The sequence below is a fragment of the Nerophis lumbriciformis genome, linkage group LG25 (assembly GCF_033978685.3).
Source record: "Nerophis lumbriciformis linkage group LG25, RoL_Nlum_v2.1, whole genome shotgun sequence".
In the NCBI taxonomy this organism is placed as follows: Eukaryota; Metazoa; Chordata; class Actinopteri; order Syngnathiformes; family Syngnathidae; genus Nerophis; species Nerophis lumbriciformis.
This window is the reverse complement of record NC_084572.2, coordinates 27427613-27442973: the sequence shown is the minus strand read 5'-3', so window position 1 is coordinate 27442973 and position 15361 is coordinate 27427613. Positions and strand designations below refer to the sequence as shown.

The window sequence follows — 15361 nt, the reverse complement described above, 5'->3', positions numbered from 1 at the left end:
AATTTGAACATAAAATAGTCAGGGAATCAACTACTGAGCCTTGGGGCATACCACAAAAAACATGTCAAAGGCGTTTGAGGCTAATACCTGTTTTGCTTTTAAACAATACATACATACAATACATAAATATAGTACATACATAGATACATACATACATACATACAGTACAAACAGTACATACATACAGTACATACATACAGTACATACATTAATACATACATACAGTACAAACAGTACATACATACACACCGTGCATACGTACATACAGTACATACATACATACATATATACATATATACACACATAGAGTACATACAGTACATACATACTAGAGATGCGCGGTTTGCGGACACAACCGCGGAGTCCGCGGATTATCCGCGGATCGGGCGGTTGAAATAAAAAAAAGAAAAGATTTTATCCGCGGGTCGGCTTGGGCGGTTGAAATAAAAAAAAATTAGATTTTAAATAGATTCAGGCGGGTGGCAGTTAAACCAATTCGGAAATATATATACATAGTTAAATGTTGTTACCCACATACGAAAAACGAGCAGGCACCTGCAGCATATGCAACAACAGAAGAAGAAAAAAAAAGAGATGGACACTTTACGGAGCGGAGAAGGGACGCCTCGCCGGGGTCCGGGACCGAGGCCCCTTCCCCCGAGAGGGCCCCACCGGGAGCCGTAGCTGAGGTGATCCGCGAGAAGGGCCCGACGCACGTCCAGGGTCACCACCGCGCCCACCGCACCGACACCCCGCCTCGTCCGCCTTCGCCGCGGCCGGCGTCACGCGCAGCAGGTAAGCAGCTTACCTGCCCGCCACCCCCGTGGCCGGGGGCTCGTAACAGGGGTCACTCCGCGCGCAGTGCGCTCACGAAAGGGGTGGAGCTCACCCTGGTTGATATAGACAGCAGGACGGTGGCCATGGAAGTCGGAAACCGCTAAGGAGTGTGTAACAACCCACCTGCCGAATCAACTAGCCCTGAAAATAGATGGCGCTGGAGCGTCGGGCCCATACCCGGCCGTCGCCGGCAGCGAGAGCCGCGAGGGCTAGGCCGCGACGAGTAGGATGGCCGCCGCGGTGCGCGCTGAAGCCTCGGGCGCGAGCCCGGGTGGAGCCGCCGCGGGTGCGAGGGACATCGCACCTCCATGCGCTTGGAGGTGCGCTCAGCGCGGCTCCCATATGACTGCGCACTGGTGTGCGTCTGGGCCGTGACAGCGTGGCACGCATTGAATGTCTGTGCTGCATTGGATCAGTCTCCTTTCTTTAACAGGCAAAAGCTTTATAACCTCACTAATGCCTTGCATCGTCTATATTAGATATATAACAACGGGCGGGTGCGGGCGGATGGCGGGCGGGTGCGGTTTTGATTAAATGTTAGAAACGGGTGGATGGCGGATGGTTGACGACTTTCTGATGCGGTTGCGGATGAAATAATTGCCTATCCGCGCATCTCTAATACATACATTACATGCATATACACACATAGAGTACAAAAAGTATATACATACAGTACATACACACATACAGTACAAACATTACATACAATACATACATACATATATACATACACACAGAGTACAAACAGTACATATATACATACACACAGAGTACAAACAGCACATCCATTAAGTACAAACAGTACATACATACATTACATGCATACATACACACAGAGTACAAACAGTACATACATACAGTACATACACACATACAGTACAAACAATACATGCGTAAAATACATAAATATAGTTCATACATAGATAGATACATACATACAGTACAAACAGTACATACATACAGTACATACATTAATACATACATACAGTACAAACAGTACATATATACATACACACAGAGTACAAACAGCCCATACATTAAGTACAAACAGTACATACATACAATACATGCATACATACACAGAGTACAAACAGTACATACATACAGTACATACACACATACAGTACAAACAATACATGCATACAATACATAAATATAGTTCATACATAGATACATACATACATACAGTACATACATTAATACATACATACAGTACATATATACATACATACACACCATGCATACATACATAAAATACATATATACATACATATATACATACATACAAACTTGTACATACACACATACATACAGTACATACATATATTACATGCATACATACACACAGAGTACAAACAGTACATACACACATACAGTACAAACATTAAGTACAATACATACATACATACATATATGCATACACACAGAGTACAAACAGTACATACATACATAGATAATATTGTGTTGCCTATCAAATATTCTACTATTCCTCCATACCGTTTTAAATTGAGGCTTGGTGTCATGTCTTAGTGAAACGGTGAAAGCCGACCTTCCTTTTAAGCGTTACTTTGTCATGTTTGACTCCCCCACAGGCTAATGCAGGCTTAGGAAGAATGTTGTGATGCTGCTGCTGCCTCCATGAAGATGCGCTGTTTATTCATATACAGTAGAAAGTACTAGAATGTGTGTATTAAAGGTCCCTCCATGTTGGTTTACCTGCTTCATAGGTACATTTTCCCCCCTTCAGGGAAACACTCTTATCTGATCCTTTCCACCATGTAAATTCATAGCACCACAAACATAATCATATGCGTGAATAGGTGAGCGTCTTATCTCGCACACACACACACACACACGCACACACACACACACACACACACACGATCTGCCAGCGACGACGCTGAATTATTCATGTCTTTTTCCCTTTGTGGTTACACAACGCCGAGCGGCTGTTGACACGCGTTAGCAGCAAAGTAGAGTTCACTCAATTTGACCACTTTTACTCATAAGATGATTTTTTTTTTTTTTTTACTTGACGGAAGCCGTAAGAAGCAGATGTCAGTCCTGGATGATTATGATCACAGTACAATTCCAGGACAATTTATGGAAATAGAAAATTATCTGTTCCAGGGTCAAACTGTGGCCATCATAAAACCTTGACTAACCGTATGTTTCCTAGTTCTATGGCCTTTGTGGCTTATTTGAGTTCGGAAGTACGACTCTAAAGTATAAACATTTTTATTTTCTAAACAATTTCATCATCATATATCAATATAATATAACCTTTTAGCACACGTTAAGCGATGTATTAGGTTGTTGCTGGATCACTATTAATTATCATCATAATTATAACTGATTAGTTTCTCCATTAGAAACATAAACAAATAAACACCATTAAAACTTGGTGTTGATCTGGATCAAAGGGGAAATATTTATTTTCAGATATTTTTTACTGTGTCGTAGGATGTCCCGAACAACTTTTCCCCCTCTGATACGATACCAATATTGGAGCCTTGAGTATCGGCCTGTACCGATATTGATTTGATACCATATCAGCATGAATTAAATATACTTGTATTATTCTTTAGGATGGAATGTTGGAAAAGGTTGGATTAAGGGAAATTAGTCAAACAGAACAATGGTGGTATGAACAAGACTAACCTATTTATTATTATCTGTTTTGTATGGACTTATGCTGTTATGTAGGAGGAGAGTAGACGGCACAGACACAAGGGGGCAGTATTTTAGCTCTTTGATTTATTAAATATTTACACTATAGATATAATAACATCAAACAATAATATAATTAACCAAGGGAAATGGAGTGTGACAAAAATCCAACAGTGCGTGTGTGTGTGAGACTGTGTGAGAATTAATTGTTGTGTGTTACCGGGAGTGTTGGGCGAGAGGCGGAAGTCCTAGAAGGGAAAGGCATGCTCGAATGTCCGTGAGACAGGCAGGTTGTCGGGGGTATAGCGAGGCGTCAAAAGGTCCGTGTCCAAGCGGGAGGTCGAGGATCGAGGGAGGCAGTCCGGAATCCAGAGGGGAACAACAAGACACAGGACAACGCACAATGAAACACGGAGGGGAAAACAGAGAGAGCAGGATTGCATCAAGCATGAACACGGCTTACTTTACGCCAACAGAAGATTACGTTCTGGCCCGGGATAGCAGGTTGTGCAGGCTTTTGAAGGCAGGACCTCTGATCAACTTCGGTGTGCTGATTGCCAGTGATTGACTGTAGCTGCCGGCTGCAGCAGAACTGACACGCGCAGGTGCGCTCTTGGAGGCGCAATCAGCAGAGCGCACAGATGAGGGCGCATTGGAATGCTCTCTGGCCATGACATATGCTGTCTTTTAGTTTAAGTGGGTTGGTGAAAGTTTTGTTGTTGACATAGTAAATCAAATGATGCAGACATGTTTGTTACTAGATACTTTCTAATGCGCTTCTAACTTGGAGACTTTGTATGTGTAAGATATATACTACTATAAATATTTGATACTTGTTAACTGTATTTTGCATTATAAGGCGCACTGTAGATGAGCGGGTCTATTCAGGTCTATTTTCATACAAAAGGCGCACCGGATTATAAGGCGCATTAAAGGGGTCATATTATATTATCATATTATCTACATTGGAAACACTTCCTTGTGGTCTACATAACATGTAATGGTGGTTTTTGGTCAAAATGTTGCATAGATGATGTTTTACAGATCATCTTCAAGTCACTCTCTGACCGTTGCATTAGGACGCGCCGTTTTGTAGGCGGTCTTATTTACATGGCGCACTTTCGACTGCGTCTTCTCCCCGTCATCTTTGTTGTAGCGGTGTAGCGTGCAAGGACAGGAGTGGAAGAAGTGTCAAAAAGATGGAGCTAACTGTTTTAATAACATTCAGACTTTACTTCAATCAATAACGAAGCAGCATCTCCTCATCCGTGGCTCACTAGTGCAACAACAAGGATGTGTCCCGTGAGAAACTGTCCCATTGAAACTCTCTAATAACTAAAGTTCCTTGGGTGAATGATGTAAACTCACTACACCGGTATGTTTTAGCGCTTTCATAGCGAGTTTACTGACAGAAAAAAGTAAGAACTTTACACTACTTTATATTAGAAATGGCAACAGTGGACAAGAAGAAGCTTATTGACTACGGCGTCGGCACGGACTACAAAGACGGAAGGAAGCGCGCACATTTTCAGGATTTATGCAGATCCCAAATACACATCAGCAAGTATCAGAAAGTAAGCAAAGTTGGCTTTAAATAACATTGCAAAACAAAACGCCAGATAATATGAGGTGCTTATACACACACCATAATAATACTCGTATGTCTGACTACGGTAGCCGTAATGCGCCGACAATCCATCGAGCGGTGCGGCTTCAAAGTCGGACTAAAACTTTTCTGACATATTTTCGAGCGCCGTGTGTCATGTTCTATATTCTCAATGCAACATTTAAAGTGTTGGTGTTGTTTACTGGCGTCGTCTTGCAGTCTGCACCTATCTCTTATGTCTGACTGCCATCTACTGGTCACACTTATTATTACACCGTGTACCAAATAAAATTGCTTCGAGGTCAATAAGCACAACCAGAATGATTCCGTACATTAGGCGCACCGGGTTATAAGGTGCACTGTCGATTTTTGAGAAAATGAAAGGATTTTAAGTCCGCCTTATAGTGGGAAAATATGGCATTTTGACATATGTGCTATTTTAGACTGCCATATTGCTCAATTAAAGACGCTCATTACGGATGTCTAGCTTGTGTGCTATTGTGTGCTTAGCTGTTGTGTAGCTGCTAGCTCCTAGTACCATGTTTACTTTTTGTAAAGGGCTTGACTGAAGCAAACACGCTGCAGTACTGATCGTATTGGAGATTTTCGATGAAAGCTGTGGAGAATGCATATATGTTTAAGAGTTCTTTCTTTATTCATAGTCATGTTTGGAACAGCTAGTACTTTTCAATGTATACTCTGTATACCAGTTTCTCTTTGTCTACAGGGGTCTGTGTAGTGTTTTAGACATTGGAATGTGAAAAGGATACATCCCCCTCCTTATCTTATCAGTGTTGGGGAAGGGGGAGGTATTCCTTTCTGGGGGGACTGCTTTCCGATTCAAGAAGTAGTTTCTTTCCGTTTGAATGTTAGACCAATTCGAGAAGCCGGTATGAAGGTATTGGTCTGGGCTGGTGTCCTGAAGCTTCAGTAAAACTTGTTAATATTCCTATTCTGTCTTGATGGTCCTTCTTACTCAGCATATATGTCATCGAAAGAACTTGGGATTGACCAGTAACTTTAATTCCCTGAGAGGGAATACTGGCCAGACGCAACAAAGCCGATATATTTTTTGCTACTATCGAACCGATATCCGACATCATTATTGAATCAGGACACTCCCAGTATCCAGTGGAGCAGTGAGCCACCACTTCCAATCTTGCCCTGTTTATCATTAGGTATTTACCCTGTAATGTGCAATATCGCCACCTACAGGACTGGAGTGGAACTGTGGAATTTTTTAGTGCATGTTGATAGAGGTCTGATATTCTGTTCCTTTATTTTGTTCATCCTGTGCTCATCCAAGAGGAAACAATCTCCAATTCCAACAAACCACCTTATGCAACTAAGCGATCAACAAAAGGCAAGCATTTTTTCGTGCGAGTGCTCCTTTCTGTGCTCAAGCAGCAACTCCCATTTGTGTTTTGATTAATATTCACTTTTGCTTTGGCTGACACACAATCATTTTGTTCTGCTTTAATAAAACTAATTACCAGCAGAGCAGGACGGGGAGGGAAAAAAATCTCATTAGGAAGTTTGTGTTGTGTGTCTTTTTTTCCTGTGAAGTGTCACAAAAAAAGAATAATTGCGGTATGACGATGCTTTGTTTTCGGTAAAAGTGATACTGAAGCGAAAAGACCAGGTTTGAAATGCCTCTGTGTGTATTTTTTTTTTTAATTTTATGTATAATTGAAAACTGACGACAGATAGAAAATTAATTAAAAATACATTTAAAGTGGTAGGCTGTGTTAGATCAGCAGGAATTAATTGGATTAATATCATAAGAATAATAATGAAAATTAAAATTGACAAGCTTATGGAATACTGTGCTCTGCATCTTTTTTTATTGATTGTTTTAATTAAAAAATGTGATAGAAAAATAATCAGTCAGTTGGTAGCTGAGGCAATACAGAGGACATAATCGTATTCAGTTCAAACTTTAAAACTGATCAATTTGTGATACCGAAGTTAGAATTTGAGTGTCTGAAAATGCAAAAGTGCATGCTCATCAAAATACAAACAGTAATGGCTTTTGACTTCTTAGAAATACAAATATTTTTGTAAACCTGTAATTAGCTCCGCCCACTCTGCCTGTGTCCGTTCTGCCAGTGGATTGTTTTGTTTTCCTCTTTATTTTAGTTGTGTACTTTACTTTCAGTTGACATAGGTACACTATAATGGACTTTTGCATATTTCATATGAAGTATGAATATGTATTTAGATGTGAGATTTATTTATTGGACTCACTTTATTTTATTTTACATAGCAGGCACAATGCTTTGGTCTTTTCAACCTGTCCTTTGTCTGTTTACACATTTCACCAGGAAGGCCAAGTGTTCCCAAACAAGAGACACTTGTCAAGGTTTTCAAGCTCTGGCTTCTCCTTGGCACTATCACTGGACCAGTGGTTCGCAAACTTTTTTCACCAAGTATGAACTCTTGGCTCTCAAATTACCACCATAATGACCGACATTAAATACAATAATGTAGTAGGCCTAAGTATTCATTAAAAACTCCCCCCACCCAGAGAGGAGTTGTACAGTCTGATGGCGTATCAATCCGTCCAAATTTTTGCCCAATCAAAGAATTCCAGACGCTTTGACTGCACAATAAGCCATCATGGGGCCACAGAAAGTTGTGAGTGCCAGCAATTTGATAAAGAAAGTGAGAAACACTATTGACGTCCAGAAATAACTCGTACCTTCATACAGAAAGTATGAAGGTATTGTCGCTGTCTTTGCTAACAAGAGTGTTCAGTAAAGATAAAAGGGATTTTAAATGTTTATTTATCCGTGTCATCCATCTATTTAAAAAACGTTTTTACAACATCAATGATTTTCTATAACATGTGTTTTAATTAGTGATGTCCGATAATGGCTTTTTTGCCGATATTCAGATATTGTCCAACTCTTAAATACTGATTCCGATATCAACCGATACGATATATACAGTCGTGGAATTAACACATTATTATGCCTAATTTTGTTGTGATGCCCCGCTGGGTGCATTAAACAATGTAACAAGGTTTTCCAAAATAAATCAACTCAAGTTATGGAAAAAAATGCCAACATGGCACTGCCATATTTATGATTGAAGTCACAGAGTGCATTATTTTTTTTAACATGCCTCTAAACAGCAGCTTGGAATTTGGGACATGCTCTCCCTGAGAGAGCATGAGGAGGTTGAAGTGGGCGGGGTTAGGGGAGGCGGGGTTTTGGTAGCGGGTAGCGGGGGGTGTATATTGTAGCGTCCCATAAGAGTTAGTGCTGCAAGGGGTTCTGGGTATTTGTTCTGTTGTGTTTATGTTGTGTTGTCGGATGTTCTCCCGAAATGTGTTGTCATTCTTGTTTGGTGTGGGTTCACAGTGTGGCGCATATTTGTAACAGTGTTAAAGTTGTTTATATGGCCAGCCTCAGTGTGACCTGTATGGCTGTTGACCAAGTATGTGTGCATTCACTTGTGTGTGTGAAAAGCCGTAGATATTATGTGACTGGTCCGACATGCAAAGGCAGTGCCTTTAAGGTTTATTGGCGCTCTGTACTTCTCCCTACGTCCGTGTGCACAGCGGCGTTTTAAAAAGTCATACATTTTACTTTTTGAAACCGATACTGATCATTTTGAAACCGATAATTTCCGATATTACATTTTAAAGCATTTATCGGCCCATAATATCGGCAGTCTGATATTATCGGACATCCCTAGGTTTAATGTTCATGTTTGTGGGAGTCGGGAACGGATTAATTGGATTTACACAATTATTTTATAGGAAAACAAACAAAAAGCTGTATTTGTTTGTGCTTGTGCAGCAGGAAGAGAAGCCATCCTGTTAAAAGTGACAGTACTGACACACAAACATGCCCTTTTGTCTTCAAACTCCAAAACAAGGCAGTTTTGGGAGTCCCAAACCCCACGCCGAGTAATTTTGACCTTTTGTGCGAATAAGCCGAGTGACAAACATTCTCAGTCCAGCGACATGGTGTCGGTTTCTGACAACAACAACAACAACAACAACAACACCTCTATTTGTCATCTCTTTTTCCTCCAAGCTTTTAATAAAGGAACAGAGCTCCGTATCTGTCCGAGCTCTTGTGAACGCACCAACGCTCCGGCGCCGGCACGGAATAACAATGAGAGACTATATTTCATTTCACAATATTCATGATGGGGGAGAAATAAGCAATGCATCTGATGCAAAAATGATGATTTTTTTTAAGGGTGTGTGCACTGCTATGAACCTCAAGGCGTCTCTCTCCAAACATGTCGATCACGTTTTTGAGGCTACCTCCACCAAGCAGGAAGGTCCAAATAACACATGTGTGCTTTTAGTGGGTGTGATTTACTAAGACTGTGGTGCTTTATTTAAATGAGGGTTTTACGCATAGCCATGGAGACACTCATTTCCCGTCACAATCATGTTCCAACCTGTGGCGTTTTGCTGTGCTGTGCAACATCCAGCACACAACTATAATCTGTACCACCTTTTCTAGAACATTCTTTTTCAACCACTGTGCCACACTAGTCTGCCGTGAAATACAGTCTGGTGTGCCGTGGGAGATTATGTAATTTCACCTAATTGGGTTAAAAATATTTTTTGCACACCAGTAATTACAAACCCCATTTCCATATGAGTTGGGAAATTGTGTTAGATGTAAATATAAACGGAATACAATGATTTGCAAATCATTTTCAACCCATATTCAGTTGAAAATGCTACAAAGACAACATATTTGATGTTTAAACTGATAAACTTTTTTTTTTTTGCAAATAATCATTAACTTTAGAATTTGATGCCAGCAACACGTGACAAAGAAGTTGGGAAAGGTGGCAATAAATACTGAGAAAGTTGAGGAATGCTCATCAAACACTTATTTGGAACATCCCACAGGTGAACAGGCAAATTGGGAACAGGTGGGTGCCATGATTGGGTATAAAAGTAGATTCCATGAAATGCTCAGTCATTCACAAACAAGGATGGGGTCAACAAATGCGTGAGCAAATTGTTGAACAGTTTAAGAAAACCTTTCTCAACCAGCTATTGCAAGGAATTTAGGGATTTCACCATCTACGGTCCGTAATATCATCAAAGGGTTTGGAGAATCTGGAGAAATCACTGCACGTAAGCAGCTAAGCCCGTGACCTTCGATCCCTCAGGCTGTACTGCATCAACAAGCGACATCAGTGTGTAAAGGATATCACCACATGGGCTCAGGAACACTTCAGAAACCCACTGTCAGTAACTACAGTTGGTCGCTACAGCTGTAAGTGCAAGTTAAAACTCTCCTTTGCAAGGCGAAAACCCTTTATCAACAACACCCAGAAACGCCGTCGGCTTCGCTGGGCCTGAGCTCATCTAAGATGGACTGATACAAAGTGGAAAAGTGTTCTGTGGTCTGACGAGTCCACATTTAAAATAGTTTTTGGAAACTGTGGACGTCGTGTCCTCCGGACCAAAGAGGAAAAAAAACCATCCGGATTGTTATAGGCGCAAAGTTGAAAAGCCAGCATCTGTGATGGTATGGGGGTGTATTAGTGCCCAAGACATGGGTAACTTACACATCTGTGAAGGCGCCATTAATGCTGAAAGGTACATACAGGTTTTGGAGCAACATATGTTGCCATCAAGCAACGTTACCTTATTTGCTTATTGCTTATTTCAGCAAGACAATGCCAAGCCACGTGTTACATCAACGTGGCTTAATAGTAAAAGAGTGCGGGTACTAGACTGGCCTGCCTGTAGTCCAGACCTGTCTCCCATTGAAAATGTGTGGCGCATGATGAAGCCTAAAATACCACAACGGAGACCCCCGGACTGTTGAACAACTTAAGCTGTACATCAAGCAAGAATGGGAAAGAATTCCACCTGAGAAGCTTAAAAAATGTGTCTCCTCAGTTCCCAAACGTTTACTGAGTGTTGTTAAAAGGAAAGGCCATATAACACAGTGGTGAACATGTCCTTTCTCAACTACTTTGTCACGTGTTGCAGCCGTGCAATTCTAAGTTAATTATTATTTGCAAAAAAAAAAAATAATTATGAGTTTGAACATCAAATATGTTGTCTTTGTAGTGCATTCAACTGAATATGGGTTGAAAAGGATTTACAAATCATTGTATTTCGTTTATATTTACATCTAACACAATTTCCCAACTCATATGGAAACGGGGTTGGTATAATGCGCCATTATTGGTAGCTAATTGCTTTGCAGATATCGGGAACACGTCGTGTGAGACGACGATGGTTTGTCGTGATCATAACATGCAGACGACAGCGGGAGGCAGGGTGCAGGTAAAAAGGTATCTAATGCTTAAACCAAAAAATAAACAAATGGCGAGTGCCGCTAAGAAAAGGCATTGAAGCTTAGGGATGGCTATGCAAAACAAAACTAAAACTGAACTGGCTGCAAAGTAAACAAAAGACAAAATGCTGGACGACAGCAAAGACTTACTGTGGAGCAGACGGTGTCCACAAAGTGCATCCGGACATGACATGACAAACAACAATGTCCACACAAAGAAGGATGTAAAAAAAACTTAAATAGTCTCAATTGCGAAAACAAAGCAGGTGCGGAGAATAGCGCTGAAGGAAGACATGAAACTGCCACAGGAAAATACCAACAAAACATGAAAAAATGCCAGAAAAGGAGAGCAAGACAGGAACTAAAACACTACACACAGGAAAACAGCAAAAAAAACTCCAAATAAGTCAGGGCGTGATGTGACAGGTGGTGACAGTACACCTACTTTGAGACAAGAGCTATAGTGATGCATGCTTGGTTATGGTTTAAAGTCATATCCAACAATTGCGAGAACGACTTCTTACTGTCAGAAAGAAACCTGGCAAATCAGTACCCGAAAGTATACCATAAAATGTACGTTGGTTTCACACCAAATACTGTGAATTAAAAAATGGTATTCTAGGGACAGATCTGCCAGTTTTTTGTTTAGTTTTTTACTGTAAACATGTTGTTTTTGCAGTTCATATTTGTAAATGGAAAAACGGTACCACTGTTTTGTTTTTTTTACTGTAAAATCCAAAATATTTTACAGTGCATTACTGTCGATTGGAAAAAAGTATCACATATATTACAGTAAAATTTGGCTAACTGAGCTCCCTTTTTTTGTTTTGTTTACAGTGCATTACTGTAAATGGAAAACCGGCACTACTGTTATTTTTACGTGAAAAATTCTGGCGACTAAGCCGCCATTTTTTTTTTCTTACAGTGCCTTACTGTAGATGGAAAAACAGCACCACTGTTATTTTTATGTTAAACTTCTGGCGACTGAGCTGCCTTTTTAAATTTTTTTTAATTTTTTAATTTTTTTTACAGTGCGTTATTGTCAATAGAAAAACGGTGCCACTATTATTTTCTATGGTAATGTTAGGTTGTTTATCGTAAAAAATGTTTTTAAGTGCATTACTGTAAATGGAAAACCGGCAGTACTGTTATTTTTACGTAAAAAATTCTGGTGACTAACCTGCCATTTTTTAATTTATTTTTTACAGTGCCTTACTGTAGATGGAAAAACAGCACCACTGTTATTTTTAGGTTACAATTCTGGCGACTGAGATTAAGTTTTTTTTTTGTTTTTTTTTACTGAAAATGCTATAGTTGTTGTTTTTACAGTGTGTTGTTATAAATGGAAAAAACAGTGTCACTATTATTTTCTCCTTGTAATGTTTTGACGACAGGGCTGCCAGATCTTTTTATCGTATTTTTTTTTTTTTTTTTAAGTGCATTACCGTAAATTGGAAAACAGTGCTGCTTATTCTTACAGTAGAAATTTGGTGACTGAGCTGCCATTTTATTTTTTTAAGATCTTTTTTTCTTCCACAGCGCATTACTGTAAATTGAAAAACAGTGCCACATATTTTACAGTGCAATGTTTTAAAAAAAATTTTACAGTGCATGAATGTACACGGAAAAATGGCACTCCTGTTATTTTTATGTTAAAATTCTGGCGACTAGCTTTTTTTTTTTTTAGACTTAGACTTAGACTTCCTTTATTGTCATTCAAATGTGAACTTTACAGTACGGATAAGAACGAAATGTTGTTGCATTAGCTGGTTGTAGTGCAGGATGAAAGAGCAGCATCAGGTTTTTACAGAAAAAATGTTGCATTTACCAAAATAAGATGCAGAATATTGAATCTACAAAATAAGGTGCAGAATGTTCCATACACAAAATAAGGTGCAGAGTGTTTGCGTCTACAAAATAAAGTGCAGAGTGTTGCATCAACAAAATAAGGTGCAGAGTGTTTGCATCTACAAAATAAGGTGCAGAATGTTGCATACACAAAATAAGGTGCAGAGTGTTTGCATTTACAAAATAAGGTGCAGAATGTTGCATACCCAAAATAAGGTGCAGAGTGTTTGCATATACAAGATAAGGTGCAGAGTGTTTGCATCTACAAAATAAGGTGCAGAATGTTGCATACACAAAATAAGGTGCAGAGTGTTTGAGTCTACAAAATAAGGTGCAGAGTGTTGCATACACAAAATAAGGTGCAGAGTGTTTGCATCTACAAAATAAGGTGCAGAATGTTGCATACACAAAATAAGGTGCAGAGTGTTTGCATCTACAAAATAAGGTGCAGAGTGTTGCATACACAAAATAAGGTGCAGAGTGTTTGCATCAACAAAATTAGGTGCAGAGTAGAGATGCGCGGATAGGCAATTATTTCATCCGCAACCGCATCAGAAAGTCGTCAACCATCCGCAATCCACCCGATCTAACATTTGATCAGAACTGCATCCGCCCGCACCCGCCCGTTGTTATATATCTAATATAGACGATGCAAGGCATTAGTGAGGTTATAAAGCTTTTGCCTGTTAAAGAAAGGAGACTGATCCAACGCAGCACAGACATTCGCGTGCCACGCTGTCACGACCCAGACGCACACCAGTGCGCAATCATATGGGAGCCGCGCTGAGCGCACCTCCAAGCGCGTCTCGCTGCCGGCGACGGCCGGGTATATGGGCCCGACGCTCCAGCGCCATCCATTTTCAGGGCTAGTTGATTCGGCAGGTGGGTTGTTACACACTCCTTAGCGGGTTCCAACTTCCATGGCCACCGTCCTAGCTGCTGTCTATATCAACCAGGGTGAGCCCCACCCCTTTCGTGAGCGCACTGCGCGCGGAGTGACCCCTGTTACGCGCCCCCGGCCACGGGAGTGGCGGGCAGGTAAGCTGCTTACCTGCTGCGCGTGACGCCGGCCGCGGCGAAGGCGGACGAGGCGGGGTGTCGGTGCGGTGGGCGCGGTGGTGACCCTGGACGTGCGTCGGGCCCTTCTCGCGGATCGCCTCAGCTACGGCTCCCGGTGGGGCCCTCTCGGGGCAAGGGGCCTCGGTCCCGGACCCCGGCGAGGCGTCGGGGGCCTTCTCCGCTCCGTAAAAGTGTCCATCTCTTTTTTTTTTTTCTTCTGTTGTGGCATATGCAGCAGGTGCCTGCTCGTTTTTCGTATGTGGGTAACAACATTTAACTATGTATATATTGTAATGTTCCCAGGAACGTAGGCTCATAGACTTATTCGTTTGTCTCGTATTTATTGTAATAAGATGCAATGTAACCACACAACAGCTCCAATGTGCGTCTCCCCTCTTTCCCGAACTAACACTTCCTGTCAACAACGTCACTTCCCTAACTTGCCCGGAAGTCCCGCCCCCCAGCCAAAGCCATTGGCTAACACCCCGTAGCTAGCCGCTACATCATATTTCCGAATTGGTTTAACTGCCACCCGCCTGAATCTATTTAAAATCTATTTTTTTTTCATTTCAATCGCCCGACCCGACCCGACCCGACCCGCTGATAAAATCTAATTATTTTAAATTTTATCCGCCCGATTCGCGGATAATCCGCGGACTCCGCGGTTGTGCCCGCAAACCGCGCATCTCTAGTGCAGAGTGTTGCATCTACAAAATAATGTGCAGAATGTTACATACACAAAATAAGGTGCAGAATGTTGCATACACAAAATAAGGTGCAGAATGTTGCATACACAAAATAAGGTGCATAATGTTGCATACACAAAATAAGGTGCAGAGTGTTGCATACACAAAATAAGGTGCAGAATGTTGCATACACAAAATAAGGTGCAGAATGTTGCATACACAAAATTAGGTGCAAAGTGTTTGCATACACAAAATAAGGTGCAGAGTGTTTGTATCTACAAAATAAGGTGCAGATATAAATAGATATAGAACAGGAGCTATGTGTGAAATTACTGTACAGATAAATATATTGCACCTTTATG

At 41.0% G+C, this 15361-nt stretch overlaps 1 long non-coding RNA gene across 2 annotated transcripts in view; it reads left to right on the top strand.

Annotated features, from left to right (window-relative positions):
- Positions 1–2523, top strand: part of LOC133622026 (uncharacterized) — a 224737-nt gene extending 222214 nt beyond the window's left edge. For both annotated transcript variants that reach the window (XR_009817738.1, XR_009817737.1), the window contains one exon: positions 2430–2523. This is a non-coding gene — a long non-coding RNA (uncharacterized lncRNA). The remainder of the gene's footprint in view (positions 1–2429) is intronic.
- Positions 2524–15361: the final 12838 nt, after the last annotated feature.